Source organism: Schistocerca americana, chromosome 3 (genome assembly GCF_021461395.2).
Source record: "Schistocerca americana isolate TAMUIC-IGC-003095 chromosome 3, iqSchAmer2.1, whole genome shotgun sequence".
In the NCBI taxonomy this organism is placed as follows: Eukaryota; Metazoa; Arthropoda; class Insecta; order Orthoptera; family Acrididae; genus Schistocerca; species Schistocerca americana.
In genome coordinates this window covers 767,323,246-767,350,251 of record NC_060121.1, presented here as the reverse complement: position 1 = coordinate 767,350,251, position 27,006 = coordinate 767,323,246, and the positions used below count along the sequence as shown (strand labels likewise).

The window sequence follows — 27,006 nt, the reverse complement described above, 5'->3', positions numbered from 1 at the left end:
ACACAGCGTCACGGTAACTGGCTCAAGGTTGCATCGGCAGATGCATTTCGCCACGTTCAGCGATCACAGCATCCTAGTTTCAGTCGGCGGCAAAAGAGCTCTGACGCAACTGATATGTAAGGCTACAGCTTTGATAACCACAGTAATCACTTGGTATGCAGCTTATGATACGTAATTGTGTTCAACGTAACATTTGCATTAATGTCATGTACGATGTGGCATGGACTCGACTAATATCTGAAGTACTCGTAGTGCTGCAGGGCTGTTCATAAATCCATAAGAGTACGAGGGGATGGAGATGTCTTCTGAACAGTACTTTGCAAGGCATCCCAGATACGCTCACTAATGTTCATGTATGGGGAGTTTAGTGGCCAGAGGAAGCGTTTAATCTCAGAAGAGTGTTCCTGGAGCCCCTCTGAAGCAGTTCTGGATGTGTGGGGTGTCGCACTGTCCTGCTGAAATTGCCCAAGTCTGTCGGAATGCACAACGGACATGAATGGATACAGGTGATCAGACAGGATACTTACGTACGTGAGACCTGTTAGAGTCGTATCAAGACGTATCGGGGTCCAATATCACTCCAACTGCACACGCCCCACACCATTACAGAGGCTCCACCAGTCTGACACTCCCCTGCTGACATGCAGGGTCCATGGACTCTTGAGGTTGTCCCCATACCCGTACAAGTCCATCCGCTCGATACAATTTGAAACAAGATGCGTCCGACCAGCAACATGTTTCAAAAATGGCTCTGAGCAGTACGGGACTTAACATCTGTGGTCATCAGTCCCCTAAAACTTAGAACTACTTAAACCTAACTAACCTAAGGACATCACACACATCCATGCCCGAGGCAGGATTCGAACCTGCGACCGTAGCAGTCGCGCGGTTCCGGACTGAGCGCCTAGAACCGCTAGACCAGCAACATGTTTCCAGTCATCAATAGTCCAAAGTCGGTGTTAACGCGCCCAGGCGAGGCGTAAAGCTTTGTGTCGTGTAGTCATGAAGAGTACACGAGTGGGCCTTCGGCTCCGAAAGGAAATATCGATGATGTTTCGTTGAATGTTTCGCACACTGACACTTGTTGATGGCCCAGCACTGAAATCTGCAACAATTTGCGGAAGGATTACACTTCTGTCACTTTGAACGATTCTTTGCAGTCGTCATTGATCCAGTTCTTGTAGGATCTTTTTCCGACTGCAGCGAGGTCGGATGTTTTACTGGATTCCTGATATTCATGGTACACTTGTGAAATGGTCGTACGGGAAAATCCCCACTTCATCGCTGCCTCGGAGGTGCTGTCCCCCACCGCTCTTGCGCCGACTGTAACACCACGTTCAAACTCACTTAAATCTTGATAACCTGCCATTGTAGTAGCAGTAAGCGATCTAACAATTGCACCAGATACTTATAGTCTTGTATAGGCGTTGCCGACTGCAGCGACGTGTTCTGCCTGCTTACATATCTCTGTAGTTGAATACGCCAGTTTCTTTGGCACTTTGAGTATAGTTCGGTGGATTCCGTTCTGCTAACATTTATATATAAAGTTGAGTACTTACAATTTATCTTCGCCATACCATCTCCATCCTAAATAAATCAGTTACAGGATTTCACCTTTGGTCGCACTGCGAGGATATTCAGTTAGCCTTAGAAACATGACTATATAGGCGGCATATTATTCTTAATCGACATTAGGAGCTCGCAATGCCAAGGGTAGGGTTGCACACTAGTGTTTCGTTAGATAATCATATAAGAGACAACGCGCGTTCTCCTTCGTCCAACATGAGAACCAGCTCATCCAAGGAACTACGAGGAGCAAAGCAGAATTCGAAATTAAAAAGTGGAAGCTCAGTCGACATTTCACCTCTATAGCCAAATACGTAGGTCTTCTTTGCGTTTTGAATGTGGAAATATCTTACAGAAACAAACTTTCAGAAGCTCTGGACCATTTCTTCGAAAAGTAAACTCAAATTTCGTTTGTTTTTTTGCGGAATTAGTTCACATTTTCTAAATAAATATATGTATTCGCATGCAGCTATATGCTGGTCACTGTCTATGGGTCAGTCGAGTACTTACTGCCAGGTAATCGAAATCATTTGGATTCGTGCTAAAGCAGACAAAGTATCAGTGGAATGTTGGAACACATTCACTGCGCGACTGTTCTTTTCCCGTCTCTTAGAAACTTGAGTCTTGGTCGTTTTTCTGCCTACGAACAGCGCGCTTAAAAGCTGACGAAATCTTAATGATGCGGTCCCGGCACGCTCTTCTACGGCGTAATTCCAGGCTACGCCTTAATGATCACTTGAGGAGGTTTCGGTGTGGAACAACTCTCGGGGTCCCACACGCCCACGCGCAGACCCCACCATCTCATTACATAACCGCATTCCATGGCATTTCACAGCCACAGAAAGAGTGGGGGGAATCAAAACAAAACAAATGTAGGTCAAGAATTCGGTCAGGTGCTTACAGGAAACCATGCATTGACTAGCAGTCCCCACAGTATAACTTGATAGGAAAACATATTTTTAAAACATGGTTCAAATGGCTCTGAGCACTGTGGGACTTAACATCTGAGGTTATCAGTCCCCCAGAACTTAGAACTACTTAAACCTAACCAACCTAAGGACATCACACACATCCATGCCCGAGGCAGGATTCGAACCTGCGACCGTAGCAGTCACGCGGTTCCGGACTGAAGCGCCTAGAACCGATCGGCCCCAGCGGCCGGCCATATTTTAAAGCGGCTGAAGGTAATACCGTATCAACTTTACTTATGTCCGTACCACACTACAAATAAAAGATTGGTTTTTATTATAATCTCCAACCATTAACAAATTTACTGTAGATGTCGAATCTGTAAACCTCTTCCAGCCAGCATCTCGAGACCCTGCTGCTTGAACCGCCCACCGACTCGCCATACCATTTTAGTTGCTCCTGAACAGCAGTATTTTAGTGTCTGTAATCTTAAGATAAGGAATAGCTGTAACAGCCTCGTACGATTGTCTCCGAAGGAACACTTCCGTATGGAAGCCAAACTAATTTTCAACGAAGCTGTTCATGCTACTTTTCTGGCAGTAGGTCATGGAATTACCTGGAGGCAGTATACTTCGTGACGAGCGTTAATAAAGGATTACGCCTAGTTATCGTCAGCTAATTTTATCTCAGTGGAATAATAGGCTCAAAGAGTTCTTCTCTCGCATATCGGGGTCCGTGTGTGTGACGTCGCTGCTGAATAAGAGTCTTTCGGATGCCGGACACCGCTGGCACTAGACGGTTTTCGGCCGCCTGTCGGATATAGGCCTACTTATCCCGTCACCTCTGCTTGGCTAGCAGCGTCCGTATCATTATGTAAGAAACCCGCGCGTCTTCCACTTATAGGTTCTCTCACTAGCCCTACACACTGTCAATAAAATCAATCTGGTGTGCTATACGTCCACCGTTCGCTTAAATAGTTTCTCTGCTCATTTGTCACATTCGCTTTAAACAGACATTAATATATTCGTATCCTCATGAAATTGTATTATTTAGGCCGTTTCGTACATGTTAAAACCAACTCACACAGTGAAATACTTTTGGTAATTGTAAATAATCAAATTGTTGTGACATGTTGTGATTGTAGGACATTAATGTTTATGTTAACTTCCGTCCTTTCTCCTGGCTAGCATGAGTTTGTGAACAATATTGAAAAAAAGCGTCACAAGAGGACTAATTACGAGCATAAACGCTTTCTTTTAAAAAATCTGTCATGTAGCATATAAATACCGCCTCAGTAATACACGTAAAAATTAACATTCAGCAGTTAAGCTTTATTTTATCAATCCCCTGGAATGTTCAGTATTATTAATCAAATTTCGATATTATTTCTCCAGAGCCGAATGTTTTGCTCGGCGTAATAGCATACTTCTTACTTGAGTAAAGTAAATTTCACTAAACTCCGAACGAATGTGTGTGAAATCTTATGGGACTTAACTGCTAAGGTCATCAGTCCCTAAGCGTACCCACTACTTAAGCTAAATTATCCTAAGGACAAACACACACACCCATGCCTGAATGGGGACTCGAACCTCCGCAGGGACCAGCCTGACAGTCCATGACTGCAGCGCCCCAGACCGCTCGGCTAACCCGGCGCGGCACTAAACTTCGAAGCATGATATTTATCTTAAACTAAACACTGCATGGATTCCACGTTTAAAATTCAGCCATGTAAATTCGTAAATCAGGATGTTTACTTCTCATTGATGATGTTATCAGCAAACGTTAAAATTATCTTGGGTCCAAAGCAATATTTCATGGACATACTTTACTTTTAGGTAGGGGAAACAAAAAGTTTACCTGAAAGCACAGCTAAGAAAGAGAATTTTTGTATCAATGCAATCATAATAATGATTATTGTTGTAAATTATTGAAGACAATTAAAATAATTGGGCGAAATATGTTAGATTAACAATTATAGTAAAATCTAGTAGTGAAATACGTAAATTCGCATGTTCAAGATAAATGCTTGACAGGTGGCAGTATTCATACAGATGGATGAAGGTTGTTTCTGTTCCATGTAGCGAAACATGTGAAGTACGACTGCTTATGTGCCTCTGTGGATGCTACTATTGTTCTAATTTTACATCCACAGTCACGACAGAAGTAACACGTACCGTATTAAAATATTTGTTGATGACGCCCTGAAAACCGCGTTCCAGAGTAGGTTATTATTGTTTCTGTATGTTGGTCAAACCTGACACGGATTCCACCTTTCTGAACAGCATTCCACAATATATCGTAAAATTGTTGTATGAGCCGATCTCACTCGTAGTGAGATACCATTCGCCGTATCCTAACATTGGATACAATCATGACTGAGTAGTAGACATAATGGTGAACAATTTTTGTGTGTAATCGGTAACCTGGAATTACATTAAGGATTCATATCCTCCGTACGTTAAGGGGGTCTTCGAGATCAACGAAAAACTATCACGTCATCGCAACACCAGGTGGACTGAACTGTGACTGAACAGCACGTGATGTACATGCTACCCCAGTGCACCCCTGCTTAATATGGCTAAAACGGTACATGTACACAGAACTCTTCAGACTACGTGTTTACGTATTTTTTTCAAATAGTTTCCGAACCGTAGGGAAGCTAAATGTCACAGCGAACACTTTGGGAGCCATTATGTGTAGCTTCAACATTGCCAAAGAGAGAACGACAACAACGTGAGATGGCTTGGGAATTGAAAGCAATCCTTGCCTCATTTCATGTCCACGGAGAACCATGCACAACGAGCAAAGACGACCATGTGGTAAAACGCAACCCCAGGATGGTTTTCTTGCCCTAAGTGTCCGAACACGTCCAAACAGCGCAGCAGTTGTCCTCACTTGCATCCGCTTGGTCACTCGTTACCAACTGGATTATGTCTCGTCGCAGTTGAGAGGTTACTCTCTGTGTTCGGTTGCTCAAAGTAAGTGACTCCAGGGACTGTGTGGTGGTATCCTTTTTATTGAATGAGTCGCAGTTTAGCGTGGTGACTGATTGTCGCCGTCTGCTCATCGAACTCACGGCTGGGGCACGATACCACGCTGCAAATATTGTGACAAGTTGTCTCGTCTGATGCGGTATTACTTTACGAGCATTCCACCGCTCGCGTTTCCGAAATCTGTGTTGCTGAGATCGATGGTGTGCGCAACTTCTTCGTAGTGAGTGTGAATCCGGGTTTCAGCCGATGCGTAATGATTCCCGACCGCACGGAGCTGCCCTAGCGGACGAGAACGCCACACGCCTAAACAACTCGCTGCCTGGTTAGACACTGGACTCGCATTCGGGAGGACGACGGTTCAATCCCGCGTCCGGCCCTCCTGATTTAGGTTTTCCGTGATTTCCCTAAATCACTCCAGGCCAATGCCGGGATGGTTCCTCTGAAAGGGCACGGCCGACTTCCTTCCCTAATCCGATGAGATCGATGACCACGCTGTCTGGTCTCCTTCCTCAAACCAACCAACCAACCAACCAACCAACTCGCTGCCTGTTTTACATCCAGCGGGGATGCTCGAGACCGACAGACGGCAGCTCCTTTGCCGTCGCCAAACGCCCCTGCCCACCGATTGAGAGAGCTCTGATGTACTGTGTAAAGGGACTGCGTAAAAGGTCTGTTGCTGTCATGTGAGAGTATCAAATCCCGTATTGCAGTTCTGTTTACCGTTGGTGGGGGGACAACAGGCACAAAACGTTCCACCAAGGGCGCATTATTTTCCTGTATATTTTGTCTTTGTCATGTGTCACATTTTTTATTAATTTAGATTTTTCATTTTATTCATTAGAAATTGTTGGCGAAAGCATGCGACGGTGAAAGCAATGGGTTTTTTATGGTTATGTACTCAGTCGGTAAAAACAGAACACTTACGCGATCACGTTGTTGTCCGTCAGCCAGTCATTCAGTCTGTCATTCTGTCTGTCCGTCACTTAACCATTGTTGTCAGCCAGTCATTCAGTCAGTCTGTCTGTCTGTCTGTCCGTCGCTGAAGACTCCTTTTTCTCAGGAATGTAATAAGGCCCCTTGTCTGTGAAACAATGTAAACTTCTAGCTCAATACAGTCGAAAGATACGGCTATGTATGTCACATACTTTAGATACTCGCAGATTCACTCATCAGAACATACACATGATCTATCCTCACACTCGTCGAGCATGTTGGTCTAGCGGGCGGGTAATTCCCGAACCGTCAACAACTGCACTCTATTCGTCTGGTCGACATACCGATAAGCCTCCATTGAGCGGTCGTCGACTCCGACGAGCATCGTTTGGTTTGTGGCTCAGCAATCGTTGGCTACTCAGGAAGAAAATGTTGGCCCTTTTATTGCGTACGGCGCACACGGCAGTCAAAGCTGACGACCTACTCTTTTCCGACGAACGGTACTTTCCCGCCGCCCGGACAAACGCCGTCAACTGGGTAAATGGGGTGATGACGTATTATCTGTATCGTGCCGATGACAAGGATGTCTTGAACTTCTGTTACATACTGCAAGAGTAATTAAGGATTTTGCTGCTACACGTAACATATAGAACATGTTTTATCTATTACTTGGGTTCGTTTTTAAGGGACCCTCCTTCTAACTGGAGTGTTCCTGGTGCGAGAAGTGAAGTGAGAAGATAGATTATGATTCAGGACCTTACATTCATGCCTAATGTACCCGGGGGACTACATATCACTGAGCCGTGTCGTAATAGCGATAGTGATGTCTCGTTTTCTTAGTGTGTACACTGGCGCCACTACGTTTGCTCGCCTTACCTGTCCGTGAGTGGCAGCAGCAGCGCTTATCGGTAGCGCGTACTGTGGTACCATATTTGGAGCGGCCTCTATCATTTCGTGGTCGTCGTGTGTCGAATCAGTTGAGTTGGGACGGAGCAGCAGTGGGGCCTGAACAGCCAGAACTCACCCGACCGCTGGCAACACAAATGCACTGTCCGAGGGGAGGATGTGGTCGCGAGAGTGCACGACCACGTCAAGGACAGGATTCTGCGAGTTTTAGTTGAATGGACCGTGATATTCGAGTAGTGCAACTTTCACCTGTGTGTGTGTTTCCACCCGTCGAAGTGCCCTCATGGCAATAAGTTGTCAGTCGACGATTTATACTGGGATCTTTCCCGTGCCTGACTTGAGTGGGGACGACCGTTGGTTGGTCGTTCGGTCTGTCATCGCAGCGGACGACGTGCATTTGGTCTTCCGACTGCTTCTGGCTTCTCTGTGATTATGCCGACTTTTAATTCGTACGTGTTGTTTCACTGTGACTGGTTTTAGTATTGTTCGTTGTTGTTGGAATTGTGTTCCCGGATCCGTGTGTATCTTGTGGTTTTGATGAGCAGTCATTTTAATGCTGTCTGCGTACTGGATTTAGTGGAGAGTTGCGAACGGAGATCAGTTCGGTTTGGGGCGCAGCAGCGAGCAGGTCCGTGCAGAGCGAGGGCAAGCCGGGGGCCGCTGGCGGCGTGCTGCCACTGCCGACGCGAAAAGGGGTAGTTGCGAGAGCGACGACTTCGTTGTTAACCGAACCCTGGAGTTTAAGTTGACTGAAGAGTTAACTACTAATGCAACCTCGACTATTCTGAGATCTCGCCTTTGGTCGGCGGGTTGTTGCTCGACTGAAGTGTTTCGAGGCGGTGAACCATTGCAGCCGTCTTTCTTTGTTTGTTATTCATCACTGAACTTAGTATTATTCTTATTAGTGAAGCGCAACCAGCGATATTTACTGCCTCGTTGCCGCTAGCGCCCCATTTACCTGCCCTGGACGTTAGCGTATTTCCTGGCAGTGTACCTTTCCTCGTCGTGTGGATGCTGTCCGACACGGCGTGTAGTTCGGCAGCCTCTTGTATAGTACTGTGCATATTTTTTGCGAGGTCTACCTTGGTTCTAGTGTTTCCTTCGGCCTTGGGTGTTTTCTGAAGACATAGTGCTGCCTGTCTCTTCACCCTTACCTAAAAATATTCCATCGTAGTACCGGTGATCGGACGTTAGGCGGATTGGTTAATCGGTCGGTTGGCGCTTAAGCTGCCCCTAGTTTGAGTTGCCATCCTATTACGTGAGTACACCTCTTGGCTGCCTGTTCACCTTGCCTTATGTTTGAATTTCCTTCCCAGGCCGACCTTTGGAACACTTGCTGAGAACCGCTTGGCCTGATTCCTTAGATTGTGATGTTGTTATAAGGGCATTTGTAATTTTCTAATTATTGTTGATGTGGCCTTCAGCCGAGCAAGAATTTCACTTCTTTGTTTTAAAACGAAGTATTTGTCTTAATATGTGTTATTTGGAATTGTTCTTCTTGTTGTGACTTGGCAAGACAGCCAAGTCACTATGAGAGGAAGCCGAAAGGCACGCGTTTAAGCTCACGCAGGCTGGCGTGAGGTCTGGAACAGTTAAAGGAGTTGAGTCTAGTAAAAAAAGTACGTAGCTTCCGAATACTTAACTTTAATCCATAATTGGTGAACATCGATCTGACGGTACATGCATCACAAGATAAATAGCAAATGATAATGGCGCCTTGCTAGGTCGTAGCAATTGACGTAGCTGAAGGCTATGCTAACTATCGTCTCGGCAAATGAGAGCGTAATTTGTCAGTGAACCATCGCTAGCAAAGTCGACTGTACAACTGGGGCGAGTGCTAGGACGTCTCTCTAGACCTGCCGTGTGGCGGCGCTCGGTCTGCAATCACTGATAGTGGCGACACGCGGGTCCGACGTATACTACCGGACCGCGGCCGATTTAAAGGCTACCACCTAGCAAGTGTGGTGTCTGGCGGTGACACTACACTTCTGACTTCTAATTCGGGCCTTCAGCCGTTATACAGTCAATTGCGTTTTTTTTTAAATTGTTTTAAAATTTTAATTTCTTTAAATAAAGTTTACGTATTTGTTGAGCAACCGAGAGTAACTGATTACGGCCCAGTCCACAATCGTAACCTTATCCTGCCCCACTCTGAGAAACCAGCTCTCAATCACTTTTAAGTTAGCGAGAAGCCAACCTGAATAAACGCCTACTGGGCCGTTGCGGGATCCCGTTTTCTTTTCTTAGTGAATTCGTTACATTTAAATGACGTTGGGAGCTGTTTTGCGTTCGGATGTGTTGAGTGACACCCTTAGTTTCAATATGTTGTGTTTTTCATTTGTAAATCACAAAAAAAGGAAATAAAAATAAAAAAACTATTTCATCCCTTTGGCCATATCCCTAAGAACGAGAGGGTGGAAACCGAGAGGTCGCCGGACGGAGCCTGGGTCGCATCGCTGATTTTTCAGTCTTTGCTTCAAGCTAGCCTTTGGCTCTCACCAGAAACAATACGTGGTTCGGATTCCACGTTAAGCTGTAGGTCCTCTTTCCACGATCTAATAACTAGGATAGGAATTTGCTACTTAATGTAAATAACAAATGCCCCACGATATCATTTACTGATTCATGTACAGACTGATCCTCTTCCAGTGAAAATGGAGAAATAAATGATAAGCAAGATGACAATGTCTCCTTTGCTTCTGAGGCATTATCTTGAATAAAAAAACTTAAAAGAAGAAAGGGAATGAAAGTTGTGGTGCGTTTTCGGGCGGGTTTGCCTTCACCTTGATGATCAACACTGAATTGCCTAAGGGAGTCAAAAATAATGGTACGAGATTTCTGAACGTGCCGAATAGATTATTCATCTTTCGACGACAGTGCAAAATCTACTCGCTCGTTGGCGTAGATATAAAAGACACAGTCGAAGTTGATGTGAAATCAGCACAAATTCAAGACTATGTGGTATGCAGGACAGTAAAGAGCGGAATTTAGTGTAATCCAAAAATTTATATAAATAAACAACCTGTGTAAAGTCTTCAGCGAATGCTGATGCAGAATGATTGAGACATTGGGAAAAGTGGAGTACAAAGGGTGAGTACTTAAGTAAGCATTAAAGATGATATCCAAAATTAAAAACCAAATGTCAAGATACTAGCTGTCGAGAAAAACTAGACGTTCAAATAACAAGGAGATGTCTCTTGGACAAAGCAGGGTCTCTCTCAAAGAAGTATTCTGAGCGCAACACGAAGCAGAGCTGACTGCCAATTGAAACGAGTTTGGAAGTGGTTCTACTTGGCACCAAATAAACCATACTAACATTAAATAATGAATAATTAACACAAGTCCGCAGCTCGTGGTCTCGCGGTAGCGTTCTCGCTTCCCGAGCATGGGGTCCCGGGTTCGATTCCCAGCGGGGTCAGGGATTTTCATCTGCCTCGAGATGACTGGGTGTTGTTGTGTCGTCTTCATCATCATCATCATTCATCCCCAATACGGTCGGAGGAAGGCAATGGCAAACCACCTCCGCTAGGACCTTGCCTAGTACAGCGGTGCGGGTCTTCCGCATCGTCCCCTACGCTCTGTCAAGGAGTATGGGACTTCATCATCATCAATTAACACAAAGCTTAAAATATAATACAGAATGACGTGACCATTGCCAAAATCTTCAGCATCTTCTTCCTGCATTACCTTCATTGTTATCGTCTTTTCTATTTCTTGACATTTTCTTCCCTTAAAGAATTAATATTTTCCTTATGATTGAAAGTCTTTACCGCATTACCTGTAGTAGCCCCTGTACATTCTCTGTTCTAGTGCTAAGACGAGAAAAGGCTGTATCGCAAGATATCAGTGTGTACCTTACACTTCTTAGAGAACTACTGTCATTTGGGTATAGCAAAGAGGGCCCTATGGCCCAGAATTCCTGTGACCCAGAATTAAAATTTTAGTTGGCTCGTGGACTAGGATTCATAGTTTCTGAAAAAAAAGGATGATAACGATGAGAAGAGACTTTTAAACAGTTATGAGACCATAGAAATGAGGGATGTGGGTAATATAGCAGGGGACGGATTGTAGTGTGAGAGCTCAGCCTCATTGTCATAAACTGTCTAACGCAGAGTAATCAAAAGAGCGAGAATCCGCGTGAAATGCAGACTGGATTCAGCTGCTGCAGCTATGAAACGGCTGGCAAAGCCACCGTCATGTCACCTGAGCAAACCGTGGAAGTAATGCTGCAGTTAAGTATTAAAAAAGGAAGACATGCTACGCGAACGGTGATGCAAGCATTTAGGAGGGTTATGCCTCGTTTGTCCTTCAGTGCGACCCACTGCGAACTGTCGACATACATGTAAGCACAGAGGAGTATCTTTGTTTAATGGACTAGAGAAAAACTGAAATTGAAGAGCACTGTAGATTCGAACACATTTCATGAACACAAAATTAAATGCAACGGTCGCAGTTGGGCATATATAATTTAATTACGTGTTTGTCTTGATCACAAATATTTTCTTAATTTCCTGACGCGTTTCGATCGCTACTCATGTTCAAAACGACGTGATACTGAGTGATATAAATTATCTCGTAGCTATTGTCTACACAGACGGCCGTAGTGGCCGAGCGGTTCTAGGCGCTACAGTCTGGAACCGCGCGACCGCTACGGTCGCAGGTTCGAATCCTGCCTCGGGCATGGATGTGTGTGATGTCATTAGGTTAGTTAGGTTTAAGTAGTTCTAAGTTCTAGGGGACTGATGACCTGAGAAGTTAAGTCCCATAGTGCTCAGAGCCATTTGAACCATTTGTTGTCGACACAAACCATAAATCAACACTGACGAAATTCCTTATATCTATTTCATACGATTTTTAAGACGAGCATTATCTGAAACACGGCAGGGAGTAAATACAATATTTGTGGGCCATGCAAACATAAGCGGGAAGGTAGAAAAACCGTACTCGGAGGGGGAAATCACAGAGGGCGGCATAGACGATGAAGCGGAGGGTCATACTCTGGGCGGAGCCGAATATATAACCTATGAACACCATGTGCCACAGAGCAGTCTTTGACAAGCTGAAAGAGTTCTCTGTTGTCTCAGGTATTTTGCTGGTTCACCAAACATAGTTTTACAAACTTAATAGCAACACTTGACACTCTTTGGGGAATCGTGGAAAGAGTTGTTTATGTCCACACTACGGTGTGTATTTATGACTTCCTGTATAGCCTTATTTGTAGTTCAGACTTCCCGAAGATAACATGATTATCTATTAAAAGGATTCTTCAACAATATTGTACGAATGTCCAGTGAGATCACTATATCATTATAGTCTAGATTAAAATGGTTCAAATGGCTCTGAGCACTATGGGACTTGACTTCTGAGGTCATCAGTCACCTAGAACTTAGAACTACTTGAACCTAACTAACCTAAAGACATCACACACATCCATGCCCGAGGCAGGATTCGAACCTGCGACCGTATCAGTCGCGCGGTTCCAGACTGCAGCGCCTAGAACCGCTCGGCCACCCCGGCCGGCTCTAGATTAAAGATTGGCAACTATAAAGAAAGATTTCATATGATTAAAAATGTAGGAAGCTTTTAACACAGTATTAATGGGTCATTAATATTACTCAGAGTCGGCAGATACCTGGGTGTAACAATTCGTGGGCTTAAAAATTGGGTGATATGAGTGGTAGAGTACGGGTCATTGAATGGATTCGACAACACTGCAGCTAATCTACGTAGAGTATTATAAAATGCTTATACGACCTGTTATGAAAATTTGTAAGGCGTGTCTGATACCTACCACCTTTGACCTTAACAGGGTTAGCGACTGTCTACAGGAGGGCACTTCGGTCTGCACTTGTTTACTGGTGTTAAAAAAAGTCGTCATGAGCTTTAAGTCTAATTACGTCATTTCAGATTTCACTGAGGAACTCAAAACTTGGTTACGGTTACCTGTAATGTGTCTTAAAGTGACGGTATAGTTCACACGAAGCATAATAGTAGTTATTATTTGCACAATTTATTCGTGGCTGTAATGTAAGAATACCTGTAGACATTGAAAAACGAAAGGTACGCGCTGCCACGTAATTTGTATTAACTTGCATAGCGTAGATAAAAATATGCATTGGACCCAAATTCTGGAGTCACCTAAACAAATGACGATTTCGAAACGTTACTGACTGCCAGCTATACCTTATCAGACAATAACTGATCTGTTGACCTGGGCAGAGTCTTACGTCTGGCCACTACGGTTGTCATCCGCCACGCATAGTTCTACCACTATACCAGCTTTTCCCGGGATCTAAATCACGTTACTGCTTTTGCAGTCACCATGGTTATACCATTTTCATACCGGCTGCTGCGGACGTGTGCATTTTATCCTCTCAGACAACAAGTTCTGGTCTTTGCCTAGGCCAAATAACTAGTTCCTTCTGTACAGTAACATCTGCCTTCACATTGTGGAAAATTTTGAGTTCCTGTTACGACGATAAGAAATCTTGGACTCAGCTTCGCCTCGGAGGCCGCAGCAATCTGTAAAACCTGTCTAATGGAAACCTGTAAATAGAAACTGCACGACAGCTACTGATCTGTGACGTCATTAGTAGTCGAGGACTTCCAGTTCAACTGGCAGTTGGCGTAGAATAACCGCAGGTAATTGGAAACATAAGCAGATCTCTAGAACACGTGATAGGCAAAAAGAGCTTCATTAAAATCAGAGCCTCTCATAAAGCTATTACCATAATTAACCTTAGCTCCACGCGCCAAAAAAGATGAAGGCCTGTTGTATATCGTTCGAGTAAACATGGCTGGGAAATTTCAGTCTTGCCTAACCTGATCGTGGTGCCTGGAGGAAGTTAATATCTAGAGGTTGTCTACCGTGACATGGAAATCCCTAATACATCGTAAATGCTTGTGAAAGAAGTTATCGACAAAGGAGAAATTTGTTTCAGACGTAGCTAATTTTCGTAATGTTTTTACGTATAGACTCATTGAACTAGGCAGCTCTTGAAGAAAGTAGCGAGTGCCATAACATCTGTCAAGTTTTTCAGAGGAGTTTGTTTTCCTAAAACAGACTAAGGAGCCAGCCCAGGATAGTTTTCACATCATTTTGTTATGCTTACTTCCTTATGGGGGCGATATTTTGGTCCTGAAATTCTAGAAATTGAAGTTTAACACGTTTTCTGTCACGTTTCTAAACACGTTAATTCCAAAACTTCAAAGGCGTTATAGCTGCATCTTTTTACAGGATCACACGAATGATGTTAAGAAACGTATAGCATAAGTGCATTAACCAGAAAGAATAATACTCGCTCCTTTGAGGGCAGTTATTTGTCAAAAACATTATTTGGACGTCTAAAACGATTTATGAAATATTTGTGTATTTGACCGTACACGTGGGAAGCCATGTATATCTGTGTTGACCCCAAATTACTTTTTACTTGTTCTGGGAACAACATTGTTATCCAGAATGAGATTTTCACTCTGCAGCGGAGTGTGCGCTGATATGAAACTTCCTGGCAGATTAAAACTGTGCGCTGGACCGCGACTCGAACTCGGGACCTTTGCCTTTCGCAGGCAAAGGCCCCGAGGTCGAGTCTCGGTCCGGCACACAGTTTTAATCTGCCAGGAAGGTTCAACGCTATTATCGCCACTCTAACTGAACCGTTTGATTCAAAAAACAGTAGAGACAATTGAGTTACGGCAGAACTAGTAACCTGATTAATCGAAACTTAAAATGTACTTTTAATGAAATCACTTGGTTGAAGAACATATTTCTATAGTGTCTCGTGCAGGCTGTTAGTTGACATGTCAAGGCGGGAAACCACATCTTTTCCTGACATATGTCCACTGCTCTCGGACGATGGCCAGTTTGCGTCTGGTCAATATGTCACCCTTCCCCTCCCCTTTGCACCCCTCTCCCAGCCTCAAACACCACCAACCCATCTTTTAAGAAGTGTAGCGGTTACAGCTCCTATAATAGGCTGAATCGTCCGCCATGTTTTCCCTATCTCTGAGGATACGCAACGTTTTCCTTGTGGGTGGTTAACCTGTTCACGAAACTTCTTACAAGATTTCGCTTAAAATATTTGATATTGCACGTGCGACTTGTACCGAACAGAAATTAATGTGTATATAGATATTTAGATTGCCCTTGCCGTATAACAGAAAAACTGAAATGTAATAATTAATGTGTGGTAGTTTGTAAATATTAAACGAAATGAGTTCATTACTGAATACGAATGTCTTCAAATAGGGATGTTATGCAGTAAAAATCTATGACTATTTGTTACTTTCTGTCTGTACATCACAATAAACATTGCTCCTCACTTAGCCAATTACGAAAATATCTCAGGAAACGAAAATTTTTTAGACAAATTGCTTCAGTGCAGTTATCGACTGGGGGAAGAAACGCTGTTGTATGCAACAGGTTTCATATTTATAACTACTTTTATTAACGAATACTTACAATACACCATTGAGCGTCAGATCCTGCTTCCCAGTTCTGTCTGCAGCTACTTATGGCCTATTTTTCCTTGTTTGGGGTCACTTGGGAATGGAAACATACTAAAACCGTATGTAGTTCACAGCTGAGTAGCACCCCATATTTATGACGAATGCAATACATTTGAAAGCAAATCTCCATTCGTATCGTGACTCATAGGTAAACAAGTATGAATGTCCTATACTTTGGGGAAAACATGGCGGACAGTGCAGCTCGGGTTATAAAAGACTTAGGAGCGATTGTAACGTCAGAAAGACATCTGACAACCGAAGTAAAACTGAGAAATCTAGAGCGAGCAAATTTAGACTTCGAGAAACATTGAATATAGACGAATCACCTGTTCGTAACGTCGGAAATTAAAGTTTGCAATCATAAATGTCTATACAACGGAAGGTTTGCACATAGAACTTGGCGAATTACAAACTGCAATTATTACCAGAAAAAAATCAAATTTGTTAATGAAATGGTGAGGAGAGCTACTATCAGGAAACTTTTTGGTCCACGAATATTTATTTATCTATCCTCCTACCTCCCCCCCCCCCCCCCCCATTTTCCATTAATATAAGCAAAGAAAAGAGGGGAAATCGGTACCTATCCTGTAAGTTCACTACTGTCGTAAACCTTTCTTAGGTCGTCGGTCTCTTGTTTTGTCTTAATATAAATTGAAGCACATCCTCTACCTATCTACTATCCATTCGCCTCGTTATATGTAACAACCAACTCAATGTCATTTTTCTCACAATCATAATGGCGCCTTACTCTCCACTCAGGTCACCGACCCATTTGTCTTCTGTCTCTTGGTAATTTCCCATACACATCTCCCCGTCATTCGCTAGGCAAAACTTCGTATTCGAATACTTTTTGTATTGAAACTTCGTGTAGCATTTGTCATAAGTTTATCTACGCTACATATGCATCATATTCCGCAAGCCTCCTATTGGTGTGTGGCGGAATACTGAGTCCTCCGACCCTGTTCCACTGGCGAACAGCGTGTGGGAAGAATGACTGTCAGTAAGCCTCTGTATTGGCTCTAATTTCTCGAATTGTCTCCTCGTGATCATTACGCGAGGCTTATGTGGGGAGGGGGGTGGGAAGCAATATGTTGTCCAACTCTTCCCGGAAAGTGCCCTCTCGAAGTTTCAATGATAAACTTCTCCGCGATAGGCAATGCCTCTCTTCTAACGTCTGCCAGTAGAGTTTGTTGAACACCTCCGTAACGCTCTCGCACCGGCTAAACGATTCTGTGATGAAACGCGCTGCTCTTCGTTGGATCTTCCCTATTTTTTCTGTCAGTCCTACATGCTGGGGTTCCCAGATAGATGAAAAATACCGAATAATCGGTTGAACAAGCGCCTTACAAGCCACTTCCTCCCCATCCTTCGTGGATGAGTTACATTTCCGTAAAATTCTTCCTATGAATCTGAGTCTGGCGTCTGCTTTTCCCACTATCTGCATTATGTGCAAACATTACAGTGTCACATGTAACACGAAGGTTGTTCAGGTACTATCCATTAACACGGATACTTTAATTGTTTTATTAATATATAGAGATATGAATACTACATCCAGGACTGCTGAGATAGATACGTAATCTCTTTGAATGACCGTTTCTCCAGTTCCGAGTTTCTCATTGTCCTGGCGAAGTCTAATGGAAGTTGCAGCACGGACAAACGAGGTGTGTTCAGAAAGAGACTAAATTTTGCTTATAACATTTTTATTGCTCATTGCACTACATTTTAAGTGCAGTCGCTTTCACAGTAGTCCCCTCTATTGATAGTACACCGTTCCCAATGTTTCCTCCAGTTTTGAAAAACCTTATGGAACGCAGTTTCCGGGATGGCGCGAAGGTCTCCTGTCGTATTATCGTGAATCTTCGGTAAGCTTTGGAAATAACGTTTATTTCAAAGTGGTTTTAAGTTTGAGGGACAGGAAAAAGTTTGCTAGGGCTAGGCCAGGAGAACATAGTAGGTGCGGCGCAACCAGAGTCTGATTTTTTACCAGATTGCAGTGAACAAGAAGCGATGCCTGAACCAGCGCACCGTCATCCGAGTCCGTTTTTAACATAATTCAGGCCTTTTTCTGGGCACAGCATCCATCAAACGCACTAAAATTCTCTGGTAGATTCCCTTGATTGCCATATGAACAGGTCGATGCACATTGCTTTTTCAGCCAAAAAGCACAAACCTAACCAACCAAGCAACCAACCAACATCATCTTGATACTTGGCCGACTCATGAGTGCGTCTTTTGGACAAGGAGACCCTTTGCCCACCCTCTGCGAAGACTAACCAATCGAATGCCTCTGTAAAAGTGTTTCCAAGTTTATAGTAAAAATTGTCAAGCACACGTTGTTCTTCAACCTCTTTCATTGTCATTTGGTAAAATATTTCTGAATTCCAATCAAGAACAACTGCCAAAATGGGACACATAGAAATAGACATCCTCGGTTTATCAAAGCAGCTTAAATCACTTAATAAAGGCAAGGCCTCCGGTCCAGATTGTATACCAGTCAGTCTCCTTTCACAGTATACTGATACAATAGCTCCATATTTAGCAATTAAATACAACCGCTGGCAACAGCCTTGCCGCAGTGGGTACACCGGTTCCCGTGAGATCACCGAAGTTAAGCGCTGTCGGGCGTGGTCGGCGCTTGGATGGGTGACCGTCCAGGCCGCCATGCGCTGTTGCCATTTTTCGGGGTGCACTCAGCCTCGTGATGCCAATTGAGAAGCTACTCGACCGAATAGTAGCGGCTTCGGTCAAGAATACCATCACAACGGCCGGGAGAGCGGTGTGCTGACCCCACGCCCCTCCTATCAGCATCCTCCTCTGAGGATGACACGGCGGTCGCATGGTCCCGGTAGTCCACTCGTGGCCTGGAGACGGAGTGCTATATACAACCGCTCGCTCACAGAAAGTTCCGTACCTAAAGACTGGAAAATTGCTCAAGTCATACCAATATCCAAAAAGAGAAATAGTAATAATCCGCTGATTCACAGGCCCGTATCACTAACGTCCATTTGCAGTCGGGTTTTGGAACATATACTGCATTCGAACATTGTGGATTACCTCGAAGAAAACTATTTATTGACACATTGTCAGCACGGATTCAGAAAACATCTTTCTTGTGAAACGCAAATACCCATGAAGTAATGAGTGCCATAGACAGGGGATGTCAAATTGATTCCATATTTTTAGATTTCCAGAAGGCTTTCGACACCGCTCCTCACAAGCGTCTTCTAACCAAACTGCATGCGTATGGAATATAGCCTCAGCTGTGCGCCTGGATTTGTGATTTTCTGTCAGAAAGGCCACAGTTCGTAGTAATAGACGGAAAGTCATCGAGTAAAACAGAAGTAATATCTGGTGTTCCCCAAGGAAGTGTTATAAGCCTTCTATTGTTCCTGCTCTATATTAACGACATAGGAGACAATCTCAGTAGCCCTCTTCGATTATTTGCAGATGATGCTATTATCTACCGTCTTGTAAAGTCATCAGATGACCAAAATGAACTGTAAAATGATTTAGGTAAGATATCTGTATGGTGCGAAAAGTGGCAATTGACCCTGAATAAAGAAAAGTGTGAAGTTATTCACATAAGTGCTAAAAGTAATCCGCTAAATTTTGATTACGCGGTAAGTCACACAGATCTTTAGGCTGTAAATTCAGGTAAATACTTAGGGATTACAATTACAAATAACCTAAATTGGAACCATCATACAGATGATGATGTGGGTAGAGCAAACCAAAGACTGCTACTCATTGGCAGAACACTTAGAAGATGCAACAGCTCTACTAAAGAGACTGCTTACGCCACGCGAATCCCAAACGGTAGAGAGACAGCTTGAAGATGGTTCATTAACCCCTTTGCCAGGCACTTTATTGTGAATAGCAGAGTAATCACGTAGATGTAGATGGTGATCAGTAATCCGGCGAACAGTTTGTGCACGTACTCACTTCAGCGGCTATAGCTCGCCAACTAACGGTCAGAGCAAAAAGAGGCGAACCATAGTTCTTTAAACTTGCCACTAGTTGTGCTAAATAGCCGCTGCTAGTTCGCTCTGCCGGTTTATGCGCTATTTCAAAAGTTCGATCTTCTGAAAACATCGCTTCTGTATTTTCCAGTATGATCACATATGTTGAATCTCTGCCTTGCTTCCCTTGCTGATTTCGTTCAAATCGAATCTAAAGCCGTCTCCCAGATAAAGTTGTACGTCATACTCATTAGGGGACTGATGACCTCAGATGTTAAGTCCCATAGTGGTTCAAATGGCTCTGAGCACTATGTGACTTAACTTCTGAGGTCATCAGTCCCCTAGAACGTAGAACTACTTAAACTTAAGCAACCTAAGGACATCACACACATCAATGCCTGAGGCAGGATTCGAACCTGCGACCGTAGCGGTCGCGCGGTTCCAGACTGTAGCGTCCAGAGCCGCTCGGCCACCTCGGCCGGCTAAGTCCCATAGTGCTCAGAGCCATTTGGACCACACTCATTACTCAGTTCTATGCATAACTCGTTATGCAGATAGTGTATTGCTCCATATCCACTTGTACAGACAGCTTGTTCGTTCGTGTGGTGAAATTTGGTGTTTTTTACGAAGAGGAAGCTAATGGTGTACAGTTTTTTAAGCCTCTTATTTCTCATTAAGTGCAATAATTACAGCATGGTTTAATTTGTAGGAAGTGACTTCTTCCACAGATATTTTGTAAATAATTTGCTAAGGTTCCTTTTCAATTATTTTTCCCTTGACAGTGTCTATTGGAACACCATCATCTCCTGGCACTTTTCCTTCCTTATTACCTCTGACGTCTTTATAGACTGGCGTTGCTGAGGGAATCAGAACAGAAAATAAGAAGTTGAAAGAATTAAGCGAGTTTTGCTGGCGAAGTAACAACATAACTGACGACAGTAAAAGTTAACAAGATATAGATTGGTATTATCGAGAAAAGAATTGGTTAAAAAAAATAATTCTTGTGAGTTAACGAGCATTTCACTCTCATTTAAGTATATGGCCGAAAGAGTCAGCCTTCAGGAATTGTGAAACGAACCCTGTCGTCCAGGACCGGATGCCACAAAGGCGCAGATTCACCACGAGATGGGGAAATTCACAGACGTCTATTGTCTACTGAGGCCTAAGCGTTGTAGTGCGCGAATGAGACAGAGAAGAACCTACGTCATAGGGAAACCCAGTAGAAGGCTTTTGTGGCCAAGAAGACGCAGCAGTGTTAAATATGGCGGACCTAAGATCGGTCATAAGGGGAAACATTTAGTAAAACTATTTAATTCTGTAGTAGTGCAGGGAATGAAGCCACAGTAATTTTAATCTACCATCTTCCATAAACTTTCATGGTGATCCCAATAAAACTTGAATATTGATCATATCTATAATAGTTTAGGATTTACTGTTGAAGTGAAATTAACAAGTTTTGAATCAAAGACATAAATGCTAAAATCTGAACGCTTTGGTCGATCTTAACGAACAGCATTTCAAATAGAAGCGCATCAGTAAAATGACAAATGTTCTAAATATCAACTTTGTAACTTTATTTGTTTAAAAGATATAGTAAATTTAAATTATCAGTATTTTCAGTTAAGTATCACATCATCATTTCCTCCACACAAAACACATTGAACGATGATAGCATGACACCTTATTGAATCATTAGGTAATACAATATTTGTTGTAAAGTTTTGTGCATAATAGTTACTTTTGTTCTGTATTTATTTATCAGAAAGCACAATGGTGCAAGGCTGCTGGCTGTGACATTCAAAGTTAAGAAGGAAATTGTATTGGTTTTATGTAAAAAAAAAAAAAAAAAAAAAAAAAAACGTTTAAATGGCATGGCTCTGAGCAGTATGGGACTTAACTTCTGAGGTCATCAGTCCCCTAGAACTTAGAACTACTTAAACCTACCTAACCTAAGGACATCACACACATCCATGCCCGAGGCAGGATTCGAACCTGCGACCGTTTTATGTAAAAGAATTTAACGTTTATTATGTAATGGACATTATTGTTACTCTATTTAGAACGTGAAAGAGGTCAAGCTTTGGTTATTTAAATATGTTAAAATGTAAAAAATGTAGAATAAGCTGTAGCCAATCAGATGGACGGCTTCAGGAAAGGGTACTTCCCCGGTCAGTTGAGTGAGGATATTGGGCGCGTGGGGAAACGCGGTCGGAAACAGACAGAGGGCAGTTCTGGTCGAGACACCAAAGGGGACAGTTCGGATGAAGACGCGAAAACGGACAGCCGTTGACTTCGTGAACTCTGCCGTCATCGACTTCAGGAACCACCTGTTTGTTCCACCGGTCTCTTTGTTACCTTCAGTCCGAGATATCACAACCTGTGTTCTACCTACGTGGATTGGGACAGATTAGTCTTCTCATAAAGGGGCCGGATCTGCAGTTCACTGCCGTCTTGTGTACACCGCACGTGTTGAGCAAGGAATCGATTATACTCCATACGCTAGGGTTTCATTTCTTTTGTCTGGGGCAGACAAATTAAATTAAAAATGAGTCCAATTCCCAATTCCCGGTTCTCACCAACGTTTTCGGGATGCATCCTTTGGCTATAAGACAAAAAGTTAAACTGAAAATCCCTTGCGAAATATTCACAACTGCCCCGTTACCAGCTCTACGGTAATTTGGCTGATGTGTATGTGTTTTCACAGTGTGTGTTTGCTGCACCAGTACGCTCTACCCAGACAACGCTAAATAAACAGCACACAGCCACAGGTCGGCATCAACCACATCATATGCCATCTGCAGCGACACATACACACAGCACATGTCGAGCAAGTCATCAAGTTTACGCTGTATGCATGTAAACAAATGCACTTACATGTATAATAGGCTTTCATATTTTTATCTGAGACACATCCTCTCGGAATTAAAATAAAACTACTTCCCATCTCACATTCTGAAAGGTTTTAGGCTCCAAAATGAGATTTTCACTCTGCAGCGGAGTGTGCGCTGATATGAAACTTTCTGGCAGATTAAAACTGTGTGCCGGACCGAGACTCGAACACGGGACCTTTGCCTTTCGCGGGCAAGTGCTCTACCATCTGAGCTACCCAAGCACGAATCACGCCCCGTCCTGACATCTTTACTTCCGCCAGTACCTCGTCTCCTACCTTCCAAATTTTACAGAAGCTCTCCTGCAAACTTTGCACTTGCCCACGAAAGGCAAAGGTCCCGAGTTCGCGTCTCGGTCCGGCACACAGTTTTAATCTGCCAGGAAGTTTCAGGTTTTAGGTCGGTTTCCCTTGGTTGTAATGTAAATGGCCTCTCGAATAGTCCCAACTGGGACTTCCACTATACAACCAGTAGCTCACCTGATATTTGGCCACAAAGACCTTGCGTCTTCAGTGGGTCACAACTCTAACAGCCCACTTTAGATTTAGGGGTAGGGAAAGAAAAAGCTTACAGCTAGTGTGTGTTCACCATGAACGCTCTGTACTACACCAATTACCAGATCCTCATTACGCACTTGTTTTCTCTTTGTCTGCTTTTCGGTTGTTTGCCACTAACTCTGGGAACAGAACTAACTATTGTCTGGTCTTTCTTGCAACAGTCGTGCACCGTATTTCTCTTTATCCTATGACGGATAAGCTGCTCGAGGCTTATCATGGTTTGTTCTGTGTGTATTGCTTCGGAACTTCTACTATGCTATAGTAATAAACCTAAGTTGGCTCACATATACAATTACCATGACTTCCGAATACAAGTTTTGAGCTTTAATCATTATGCATCTGCCGGTCTGAGTGGCAGAGCGCTTCTAGCCGCTACAGTCTGGAACCGCGCGACCGCTACGTCGCAGGTTCGAATCCTGCCTCGGGCATGGCTGTGTGTGATCTCCTTAGGTTAGTTAGGTTTAAGTAGTTCTAAGTTCTAGGGGACTGATGACCTCAGCAGTTAAGTCCCATAGTGCTCAGAGCCATTTGAACCATTATGCCTCTATTTTAGGACAAACGCTAAACATTTCATTTGATGGTCAAATGGGCCATTTAGAGCTTAAAGTTAATATAAACATGCGTACAATTTCAAAAGCTGACACGTACAATTTAGATGCTCGCCCGTGTGGAGAAGGAGGAGTTTGGTGTTTAACGTGCCGTCGACAACAAGGTCATTAGAGACGGAGCACAAGCTCGGATTAGGGAAGGATGGGGAAGGAAATCGGCAGTGCCCTTTCAAAGGAACCATCCCGGCATTTGGCTGAAACTATTTAGGGAAATCACGGAAAACCTAAATCACGATGGCCGGAGACGGGTTTGAACCGTCGTCCCCCCGAATGCGAGTGCAATGTGCTAACCACTGCGCCACCTCGCTAGGTCGTTCGTAAGCCTGAGCAGCACGCTAAGTTTGAATTAAATCAGGCGGCAGTTACAAACTGACCGCCTCATCTCAGTGCATAATTACAAATGCAGTATGTGCTGACGTGATTTCTGTTTACTTGTTCTGGATTGAAAACATACTTCCTCCTTGTGAAGAACACAGTAAACTCTTCCCAAGGACAGTGCACCAGGTTCAAGAATGTTTCTTTGTGTTTGTAATAAACTCCAGCTGACTGGATCGTTCCCAGCGTAGACATACATTCTGAATGTACAGTGATGAAGCAACAATGACTGTGTGAACGTTGTGGCCTATTCTACACCTTATTTTAGATCTATGTGACGATGCTGTGGTGATTACATTTATATATTTTGACGATGTCATTATGGCCTTATCACCTTAGGACATGGTGTAGAAAAGATCTGAGGATGGTCATTATGGACTGAAACCGGTCATCGTCAAAAGAATTGATATTGTGATCAAAGACTGGAATAAAAAACATTTGACTGGTTACTTTGAACAGCAACACAGCAATGAGGGAATTGCTAACGCTACGTTGGCTTAGTCACTGCGACAATCTCATCACCATGCAGAAAAACTGAAGGAGATCAAGCGTCTTACATAGCATTACATTCCCCCTGCCTGAGAGGTTTGTTTAACTCACTGCGCTGTGGATTTGAGAGGAGAGTGAACAGAGAGGTAGACTATGCCACCGACAAAAGGAAACTAACAACAGAAAGGAACACACAGAGAGATAGCAATCTCGTTACGAAAATATTAATGTTGGCACTGTCTCTGCGCTTAACGTGACGTGCAGTGTGCTAAGAGCAGACCGACACGTGTTCTTGGTCGCTGCGGACAGGTGGTGTGGCAACACAAGGCCACTTCGCTGACCTCTGCGGGAATATGTCGGAATTTCCATCCCACCGACGATGGGGAACACCCGAAACCCGACAACGCTTTCCCCTTCACCACGTTCCTTGGTATTCCCTTTCTTCACTTTTCTCGCTGACACGTTGGTCTTCACACTACCTTACATATCAAATATATATAGTCACTGCGCTTCGATGTTAACATAATCTCTTTGATTCTGTAGGAAGAAAATACGTTGAAACAACAATGCACAAAAACTTACAATAGATTTTTGATCTCCCAGAATGAGTGACGGCTGTGCTCAAAAAATTACAGGCCTTTTATAATAGACCATTATATACGAAAGAGATGGACATGCTTATATGCATATAAATTTCCATCTTATATTAAATTGAGGATGTGTTTATAATAATGGCATCTGGCCATAAAACAATGAGCAAATGCATATCGTTTGTCATTGCAGAAAACAGGATTAGTTCAAAATGGTTCAAATGGCTCTGAGCACTGTGGGACTCAACTGCTGAGGTCATAAGTACCCTAGAACTTAGAACTACCTAAAGCTAACTAACCTAAGGACAACACACACATCCATGCCCGAGGCAGGATTCGAACCTGCGACCGTAGCGGTCGCTCGGTTCCAGACTGTAGCGCCAGAACCGCTCGGCCACCAGCGGCCGGCACAGGATTAGTACCAAGTGAAAGAAATGATCAAGACAGATCAGTTACAAGCTTGAAAAAATCTAAATCCACATCACTGGAGTACCAGTACACCATCAAATACCGCTATTTGACTGTATTATTGTTTATTTAATTACTATCCAGGATACGGCTTTATACGCCATTTTCAAGTGATTGAGTTTATGTCATTACTACATTTTGTAGGACATCAAGCTCAATGTATGTTAGTAGCATAAGCTCAGTCACTTGAAAATGGCATAAAGAGCTAAAACCTGGGTCGTAATTAAATAAACAACAATACAATCAAATGGCAGTGTGTTCATTTAAATATTATTGTATGACTGTTGCTCAGCAACATCAAAAACTACTTGCAGGAAGACTATTAGAAGCAGAGAAAGGAAAAACAAAAACACTGAAGTGTGTACATATTAAGGTACCACAATTAACAATATCTGTACTTATACCCACTACACCCAGTCGCCTTACGGATACGGCAATATTTTCCGACGAAATTTTTTGTTGATTCTATGGCCAACAAGCGAACCTAGGTACTTGAAAATGGCCCAAGGCCACAAAGATTGTAAGTAGGCTGTTTAGGTTTTCTTATTGGTAACGCCAAGTAGCGCTCTGTGTGAGAATCACTGGCTGTGCTGTGTGCAGTCTGTGGCTAGTTTGCATTGTTGTCTGTCATTGTAGTGTTGGGCAGCGGCGGCTGGATGTGAACAGCGCGTAGCGTTGCGCAGTTGGAGGTGAGCTGCCAGCAGTGATGGATGTGGGGAGAGAGATGGCGGAGTTTTGAAATTTGTAAGACTGTCATGAACTGCTATATATAATATGACTATTAAGGTAAATACAGTGTTTGTTCTCTATTAAAACCTTTCATTTGCTAACTATGCCTATCAGTAGTTAGTGCCTTCCTTAGTTTGAATCTTTTATTTAGCTGGCAGTAGTGGCGCTCGCTGTATTGCAGTAGTTCGAGTAACGAAGATTTTTGTGAGGTAAGTGATTTGTGAAACGTATAGGTTAATATTAGACAGTCCATTCTCTTGTAGGGATTATTGAAAGTCAGATTTCGCTGCGCTAAAAAATATTGTGTGTCAGTTTAAGCACAGTCCTGTATAAATTGTTCTAAGGGGACGTTTCATATGTCGACCCTTAGCCGAGGATACCTCACGGGAATCTTCTGATTTTTTCTTGTAGTTTGTGTAATTAGTGTAGATTTTGTTTATTGCTGGCGCGTAATTGTGGAGAGAATCTCCTTTGTAGTTGCAGTCTTTCATTGTTGTACAGTAAAACAGGTGTGGCATGCATGTAGAT

General features: G+C 43.3%; 1 protein-coding gene and 1 pseudogene across 1 annotated transcript in view; one reads left to right on the top strand and one right to left on the bottom strand.

Annotated features, from left to right (window-relative positions):
* LOC124605773 (fatty acyl-CoA reductase wat-like) overlaps positions 1-27,006 on the bottom strand; it is a 267,768-nt gene that overhangs the window by 144,102 nt on the left and 96,660 nt on the right. The gene's annotated exons all lie outside the window — the stretch shown is intronic.
* LOC124607745 lies at positions 18,373-18,490 on the top strand (annotated as a pseudogene).